This window comes from Pygoscelis adeliae, unplaced genomic scaffold (assembly GCF_000699105.1).
Source record: "Pygoscelis adeliae isolate BGI_AS28 unplaced genomic scaffold, ASM69910v1 Scaffold243, whole genome shotgun sequence".
Classification (NCBI taxonomy): Eukaryota; Metazoa; Chordata; class Aves; order Sphenisciformes; family Spheniscidae; genus Pygoscelis; species Pygoscelis adeliae.
The window spans coordinates 145,376-155,060 of NW_008824363.1; positions in this window are offsets into that span (position 1 = coordinate 145,376).

Consider the following 9,685-nt stretch of genomic DNA (forward strand, 5'->3'; position numbering starts at 1 on the left):
CTAGGGAGACGGAGGGGGTTTTTTCGCGGGGGTAAAATGACGATTTTCTCAGGAGTTCAAGCCGGAGCGTTGGTGGAAGGCTTGGCGATAAGTGAGATGCCCGCTGGCTCTGAGTCACTTAAATCCTGCAAAACCAAACCCAGGTTGGTAACGGTTGAGCAGCTGGGGTTTCCTGCCGGAGCGGCAGGGAAAGTCAAAACCCACTGGCGGGGGCACCCTGTATCATTGCTTTTGATGGCTCCCTCGGGCAGCACAGAGCGAACGCTTTTGCATTCCTATTTATTGACCTTAAAAATTCATTCGTACAGAGCTCAGAAGCCAGTGGGAAATGGAAAAGAAATGCTTTTCCAAATAGTGAATGAAACTTAACAGCAGGAGGCTGGGATCTAGAGGCACAGCTATTAGAAAGACCGTTAGATTTCTTACATAGAAACTTTACATCACTTTTTTGAAAAAAGCAGTTTTAAATTGAAAGCCTGTTTTCATAATTTTGTCCTCATCTGCAACCAAAATGCGTAAGATACGTTTGTTTAGCAAACAAAAACCGTTGCGTCCGCTAAGACTCCAACCGATAAAGAGAAGCTTGTGGTGACCTCTCGGGTAGACTGCTGAACACAGGCACGGGAACAGAAGGTATCTGCAAAACGAAATTACCTGGATGTGCTCCAACATTTTGACATAACAGGAAAACAAGACCCCAATTTTGGATTCATTTAAGAACATTACCGTTTCAAGGTGAGGGTCTGGTCGTCCATTAGAAGACCACGTTTGAAAATCAATCCTTTTACATCAAGGATTCCGTCCTGTCCGTTCAACTTCCTCTATGTCTTTAGTATAACATGTCAATCTAACTTCAAGCACAAATGCAACATTGATTTAAAGATCCACTGAGATTCCAAAACCCACATCATTTTTATTACTTCACCTCCGTACCTCTGCCGTCTCCTGAATTAGGGAAAAAGATAACGTTTCAGTAATCCTGTGAATATGATTTTGGGTTTCTCTCCCACGTACGCTCTCCGCTGCTAATACTATTGCAATGAATAATGTCTGAGATAAGTAAAATCATGTTTTACGAGAGCACTTGGCAACGAAGTTTGCTGTAATTCTACTCACTGTACAAACAGCTATTGTTTGCTATCATTAAGGGACTTTTCCCATCGTGATTTCCCCCTCCTCATTAGGTATGAAAGGACTTTGATTGGCTCCCTCATAGGCGCAGTTCTCGGCAAAAGCACAATGCATACTGGAAATCCTCTGTATTGTTTGCAAAGAGCAACTCATAATCCCTTTGGAAATCTCTTCCTAAAAACATCTTCTCTCTCTTTTTTTTTTTCTTTTTTTTTTTCTCCTCCCAAGGCTAAAGAATGATCTCAGCTCGTGCTAGCTCCATTGCATTAAGAATGGTTTCTGGATATTTGCCATGGACTGTCTCTAGATGGTCATTTTCTGGGGCCCCTCTTTTAGTGTGTTTTGAATCAAACTGGAAAATCTAAAAATACAGCACACAATAATCTGCAGTGTCTAGACTTAATATTTTACAAAGAAGGCCTTTTGATTAATAACCGGATTAATTGGATACTGGAGCAGGTATATTATTTCAAAGAATTAATAATTACAGAAACTATTGTAGTCCTTTCCATCACTGACAAAGGTACATTATAAAACAAATAACCATTGAATTTTTTTTTCTTTTTGATTATAAACAATCTGTAGTTCAAAAAGCCAGGAATGCTATTCAAATCAAAAACAATAGCCTGAAATTATGTGAGTAGCTGGTGGAAGGAAAGATAATAAAACCAGAGGGGTTTTTAATATTGTTGTGCATTGAATTTTCTTCTTGCTGCTAAAAGTTTGTATTTCACAGAGTGTGAGCAATTCCTGTTGACTTTATTGGAAACTGAAAGCATCTAGTACCTCGAGGAACTAGGCCCCGCTTTCTGGTCTGTAATGAATGTAAACGCTTCCAGAGCTGAGGCAGAAAAACAAATTTAAATACAAGGTTTGTACCGTTTAAAATTTTGTGTTTGCTATGCAAATCGGTAGTTTGACTTCTTGATTTAAGCCCTGCTGAGGTTGGTGGAAGGATTCTGAATTAGGCCCGTCGCTTCAGAGACGATTTGGAAGAGCATGGCTTGGAGGCGCCTTTGAAGGACGTGATTTTAGCAAGTGTTGGGCTTCACTCTTCCAAGCAGATGCTCTGCTGGGTGACTCCAGCTGGGGACTCAGAATCATTAGCCGCCTTTGAAAATGGAAGGCTGTTAAAGAAGGAAATCCAGTTTACTCTCACGTGTAAACTGACAGACAGAGAACCACCTCCTTTGGATTCACTGACAAGTGCAGATGTGGACAGAGCCAGGTCCCGCGTCTGTGGTAAGTGGATGCCAGCAGCTTCATTTGGGAATTCATGTGGTTCCCCGTCCTCTCAGGATCTTATTTCGCGTGGAAAGAGGGGAAAAGACAGGGAGTCTAGCAAGAGCCCACAGAGTCATTAGGGATCAGGCCTTCTGTGTGGACGGGGAGGAGGTCGTTTGGCCTGGAGTTTTGTCTCACCGATGGTACTGAAGGAGCTGTCGGCCAGGAGAGCACGAGCAGCCCAGCTCTGGAGCAGAAGGGCAGATGGGAGCAGGGACTGCTGGATGTAAGATGTGGTAAGTGGGCTGAAGATTTCAACAGCTTGTTCAACCAGTCTGGACCAAACTTTCTCCAGCTCAGCCTTGGCTCTGGGCTTCCCCTAAGCTCATTCCTTTGGGCACAGCACTAGCTAAAGTGCTGTCTGGCTTCTTGTTTAGCAACTGCCTCCTGCCTTGCTGGCTTGGAGAAAGATGAGAAGACAACAGACCTGCACCCATTTGTGTAGAAGCACCCCATGTGTCTTAACGTGCTTAGCACAAGCTTGTAAGAAGGAGACATGCAAGGGGACAGGAGTCCCCTTCTCAGCTGAGTGTCTTTTTATAAAAAATAAGTCATGGTGTGTCTTGTAAAGTCCTAGCTATTTATAAAATCCAGTGACCTTAAAAAGCATGGTAGGTAGTAGAACCACACAATTATCTGAATCTTCATTATAAGCAAGATGTTGCAGTTTGTATCTGATGGTGTAAATCACACATTCTAGCAGTAGGTACTGTGATACAACCCTGCTGGAATTTTATAAGCACAGGATGTACAATGTGGTTTAACCGCATGTCTAGGAAAGAAAATAAACAGGCAGTTGCCCACAGAACATATCTTACATCTAAACTTCGGTGTATATGCCAACAAAAGTTATCGCTTCAGCTGCTGGCTGGACAACTCGAAGTCAGAAGTGCCTCCACTGTTTGAAATGGAAGCTGTTGTTCAACATAGCTCAGAGGATTTGCAATGTTGTCTTGAGGATGATAGGGATAAAGGATAGGCTAGTTAGCAATCTGCAGCAGGAGCATTGTTACATAGTGTTTGCTTGTGTGTCATAACCTCGGAGAGGACGGTAGCGCAAAGAACAATCTGAATCTGCATCCTCATGCCAGTTAAGGCATAAGCATGCCTTAGTGTGGTGGTTCCCAAAAAGCTACAGTCAGGCTTGGGCCTCACTCCAGTGTGCCTTGCAAACGAGTACAGTCCCTTCACAGAGCGTTTTTATAATGTAAAGGCAAGATGCGAGAAGTGAGTATAGCAAACAATAGGAAGGAAGAGGGGGAGGGAAGATGAGGTTAACAGTAATAACATCATGTGGTTATGTAGGTTAACAGTGTGAACAGCTTGATGACTGACTTCTGTAACCTTTTATTTTTAAATACTTTTCTAGAGCACAGATAAGACACATTGCATTGTATTAAATTTTGCTCCTCACCCTACCCCAGAAAAGTATCTTCAGTTACTTTCCATTAGGTGAAGTTTTCTTTCTGTTTGCGTATAAACTATCCTGCATCTCTCTTCTCCTTAGTTTTACTGAGCTCTTCAAAGAAACAGCTATCCACTTCTGAACCTCTCTTACACAGGACTCCTTTCCACTCGTGCACATGGTGCCTGTCCACCAGTTACGTGTGGCACCAGGTTATTCCCTTAGCCCTGCTCTCCACACACAGCCCTCTTCTGCAGCCGTGCTGTCTGCAACGGTGGCTGGTGCCGTCAGCCTCCCCATCCTCAGGGTGACCCTGCAGGTGCCACCAGACTTCAGTGAACCTGTGAATTGGCTGGAGAGTAAAATGTCCTGGAGGCTGGCAGAGCCTGCCCACCACCCACCAAGTACCTCCAGCCCCTGCACCCCGGCATTCACAACCACAGACACCAGTGGAGCGGAGGTTCACCGGGCCCCACCTTGGTGCTGCTGGGAGCATGGCTCCCACGCCACCCTGACCTCATGCCATGGTTAGCGTCTGTACCCACCAAACCAGTTCTAAGACTAAACCGCAGTACGCAGGATTACGAAGTCATTACTGACAAGGAGTACAGCAGGATAAACTGTCAAAATCTCTACGCTTCCAAAGCGTGCTAGAGACAATACAGCTCCTTTTCAGTCTGTCTGCTCCCTGTAGGACTGACTGTGAGCAGAGTACGCCAAAGGAAATTAGTTGCATCCCACTGAAATCAAGAGGACAGGAAAGATTGAACTAGTCAGTTAGACTGTGAATTATCACAAGCAATTAACAGAGCAACAGGAAGATTTAAAGATTATGATATGGCTCCACATGTTTTATCGATTTTATTCACATATAAATACAAATTGAATTTGCAATGCTACAGTTTTGAACCAATGTGAAAACAGATGTCTTTGGGCGGGAAAACTGTTTAACCAGAGCTGTTGTCGCAGTTCTGTTGTTTTCATGATGTATATTAGTTTACCATCTACACTGCCAGAGACGTGCTCACACCCAAGCCTGTAATTTGGTGACTGAGTTAGAGCCGATTTTTTCAGCTAGTCTGCTTTCCCATTCATGAGGCTCTTTGAGAAAACGTATGCTGACATGCTTCACCTTTACCTGCAAGTAAAATGTGTTTTTGGAAAAGCCTCCAAAGAATGAAAACTCATTTGGTTCAACAAAACATGAGAGAAGCCCACATTCTTTATTATACACATTTTTCTGCTGGATATAGTGCTTAAGGGAATGTCAGTCTAAGTACAACAAGGTACAAAAAAAAGAGCTCAGCAGCCTCCTTTAAAAGAAAACCACAAACTGCACATAACCCCTTGATAAAACTACCACTAAAAACCTATTTGACATTATAAACCAGCCCATTTTTCTATGTACTAGGAAAGTCTAGGTCCTAGTCATAACCACACACTATGTCGAATGGGAGGAAATATAGACAGAAATCCTTAACCTGTAGTTCTACATAGAAATACGTGCACACAGGAATTTTCTAGTTATGGGCAGAGAGAGGAGTTAGGAAATGAATTGCTTCACAAAAGTATAAAGCTAGGTACCTCATAAACACTATCTGGAGAATTTAGCGATGGTTAAGCCTCATGCTGGTCCTGTATGAAGAATTTAAACTAATTTTGTGTGTTTAGTGGCTTACAGAGGCTGTCCATGGCCTCAGGCCATGAAGATAATACTTGGGTTTGGGCTGTTTATTTAAAACATTGAGGAAGTTATACATGCCTGAAACAGATGATTTTTTTTTAAAATAGTCTAAAGGCATGGTCAAAGAACACATAATCCTAAGAATAATTATCTTGTAATACTGCCATGTTGATATCTATTAGAATTATTTCTTTTGTCAAGAACAGTTGCACAAATTCTAGTTGTGGACTTAGTCTAACTTTCATACTACTCTCATTTTGAACCTCTGCTGTTCTGTAGCCCATTTTCCATAATCCTCATCCTGAAAAAAGAGACTATTTCTGGCAGTAATTAATGAAAATAAATTCCATACAAATTGCCTGAGACTATTTCATTGCTCAGATCCAGGGTGGCTGACACTTGTGAATAAAATAACCTTTTGAATTTTTTCCTTTTAGGGGATTACATATGACCTTTTAATGCTAAAGTTCATTAGTGCTTGGATATCATATTGATGAGCTTTGTATAAATGAATGGATGAACAGATAAGTCATAACTAAGGTAATGAGCTTATAGCTGTTATGGAGGTAACTGATGACATGTCATGGATGCTAATTAATTGAAGAATTTCTGTATAATTTTATTTCTTGTCAGTCTCGGTTCAGAATTCACTCTCTCTTCTTTAATCTTAACAAGCGGTGTTTCATTTTTAGTGTTCCAGACAGCTGTATCTTTTTTCTGGAAATCCAGATATCCAGCCATTCTTATTACTCATGGCTTCATTATCAGTTTGTTTTTCTGCTCATTACTGGCACTGACCTTGCCAAGAGCTAAGCACATGCATAATTTTACTCATGCGATTAGACTCATTAAAGCTAATGGGATTAGTCAAGAAAGTAAAGCTACTTCTGTTTAAGTGTTTGTTGTTCGAGGTAGTGCAACTAGAAACAAGATCAGGAAAGTCTGGAAGGAATTCAAACTGAACACTAATTTTCATTAAAAGTCATATAAAGAGAAATTCAAACATTTTTCCCTTGAGGCAACCTCGATGGGTGATGAACACGAGGTGGTTTCACACTGGAGGTGAGCAAGGATTTTCTAACATTGTTTTTTCTTCAGAAGATGGGGGCTTGTCAAAACTGAAGCTGGTCTCAGCAAACTTTACAAGGTCATTTCTCAAGTCTAAGATGAAATTTCTAAAAGAAAGATAATGAGCAATATGCATCTCAGCCAACACCGCAGCGGCAGAGGCTGGCTGTAACCTGATAGCAATGTTGCGATGTTGCGACCTGGGAGACTTCGGGTCCCTTCAGGAATATTTCATTAACACGGGGAGTTTGAGAGGGGCAAACCCAGGACAGATTTCCCCTGCACAGAAAGAGGGAGCTTGCTCTGAATTAACGTAAAAGTGCCCGCTGTCTCAGAGGAATGGCCTGACAGTTTGGACGTGGGCTTATAGGTTGAGGGTCTTTTGTGCGAAATCCTCAAGAGGTGTTTATGCTGGTATGGAGTGGGGAAAAAGTCTGAAGAAGTTTTGTGGAAAAACAAATGCATTTTCTTGCCAGTACTCCTGCCTTACCTTACCTTTGTTCCTCATTTTGAGCGCTGCAAGTCTGCCTTTCTTTGACCTGCCCGCTGAAAGCCTCACAGAAGCATTGTAGCAGCCAGAAATACAACATTTAGAGCATAGCTCATTTTCAGCCCCTTCCTTTGATAGCCATCTTGGCTGGGGCTGGGAGAGGAGGGGCAGGGAGCAGTTATTCCATCCATCCCAAGGAAGTTCCCTTCTGGACCGTCAGGACAATTTTATGGCCATTGATAACACAGGCCAAACACACAGTGGATGATTATTAACTCCAACACGCTATTATTTGTCATTTTTGACCTCTGATGAGATGCCCCATATACAAGGAATTATAAAAAATCTGGCCTCTCACTTACAAAAACAAATACCAACTGTTCCGCTATCATTCTGAAGCAATAAATCTCCCATGGCCTTGGAAAAAAACATCACTTGTGGACTTTCACCCATTTTATACCTTCCTTTCAAAACAAACACTTATTTTGGTCCCTGATAAAAACAAATACAAATTACAATGAAAACTTATTAAAGCTATGGTAGAGGCTATTTGTAGTCTAAAAGTCAAAGTATTTGGTTAATACTGACTCCCGTACCCTGGCTTTTTCTGGGTAGAGGTTAAAAAAACAGCAAATCCACCACGACCGACTCTAATATTGGGGGTGGTGGGTATCTTTAACTACTACTCACTTTTTTCTAGGAAAGCAACTGATCTATGCCCCAATGCACAGAATTTTATTAACGTTGGAAAGAGCCATGTGGTGTTCATGCAGTGTTTAATCTCGATGAAGTCTCAGCGCCCAAGGTTTTCTGATTAATGTCAGAAAGGAGGAAGACTGGGGTGACAGTTAGGGTTTCGCCAGTTTGTACTGTATATACAGCTGTTGCTGCGCAGGGGAGGGAAACGCAGGGTCTGGCTGTCTGTTCCAAACAAAAAGAAATGGCACATGCTATTACTTCCAGATCATTGCAGTCCCTGCACCACCATCTGCTGGGGGTCAGAGCAGTTGTCCGGGTCGGCGTCAGTCATGCACAAACTCAATGCCTTCCACCGAGCTGCGCCCAGCAGTACATATTTACAAGAACAATAAAGCAAACCTGCTCCCTGGACACAGGCACCACAATGCTCCGTCACATTGGGAACAAAGGAGCACAACGAAAGTTGATATGCATTACAAAGGAGGTTCTTGGGGATCACAGCTTTGTGATTTCGGGCCGTAACACAAATTGAAGGGAAGAAAAACTGTCACCAATAAGCCCAAACCTAGTGATCATTGTATTTGTAATTGACGTAGCATCGCTAAAAGGGTGCCTGGGTCTCTATGTTTCCCCTTTACCTGTTTACAAAGTCCTCTGTAGAATATAGTTAAATGGGAAAAGCTTTAACGATAAATGTTAAACACTTGGATATATTATTCTGTAACAGCAGCGAGATGATCTCTGCCGCTTACCCCAGCTTGTCTGTGCGTATTTCTTTTTACGGGGCTTATGCCATGTGCTGGAGCGAGGTGCAGAGAGCCCTGACTGACGTAAACTGAACAGTTCCTGGAAACAGGACGAGTACAACTGTGTCACTGTGATGTTGAAACCAAATGAGCAGTTTTAGCATCTCTTCGGCCTGAACAACAACTAGTGAGTAATTAATTTCTTCTGCTAAAAACGGCTGCTAAAACGGCTGCTTCAACACCACCAGTGTGACACATCAGGTGTTACTGTAAGGTATTGCAAACCTTTCACTTAGTGCTGGCGTGCACCCTTAGCTGAACATACGCACACAGATGTGACACCTTTGGTGCCTGGAACTGGAGGTGGGTCTCCTTGCTGTACATTAAGGTATAATGGTAAAGCACAACTTTTCATTTTGATCTGGGCTAGCTTGTCGCAGGGCTAAGTCCAGTGTTTCAGCGCTGCATGAAAATGGAAGCAGGGGAGCAACGGAGCTCAGTGCAGAGACATCTGCATTGCTCGGGACAAACTCAGCAGTATTCAACTGAGTTTATTAGTTTGGTCTCAGCATCAGCACTGTTAAAACAGGCAGCAGTGCCAGCATGGGGTGAGAGGAATGGGCAGCAGCCCTGGAAAGCTATGAAAAGGGCAGGTGGAGCTGGACCCAGAATATTTTTTAAGGGAGGCTCATTGCCAAATAACTAGAAACTGTGCTGTACTAGCAAAAACACATGAAGGACTGCTGTACTCCCTGCCTCACATAGCTGCAGTGTCTGTCACAGCACTACCACATACATAATCTTTGACATTTCATCTGATAATTAGTGGTTTTGGCACAAGCAAACCCAATCTTGTCAGGCCCTATCCTCAGTTGCTTTTTACTAAGCTCCACTCTGGGCATTTTTGCATAAAGCCTCTCCAGTCCATGTAACATTTGACAGCCTTCTTGGATGCTTTGCCTGAAACAATATGGAAGAGGAGACCTCCAGGTAGCTGCACCCACATGCCTTCCAGACTCCACCTCCCCGGCCTTGCTGGCACCAGGACACCCCAGCTGCTGGAGCCGCAGAGCTGGTTCTAGAGCCTGCAGGGACATGTGGAGCAGCCTTTGCTGTGCTCCCTCGGAAAACGTCACCAGGCTCAGTTACATATTTGTACTTGGAGGGCACTAGCCCTG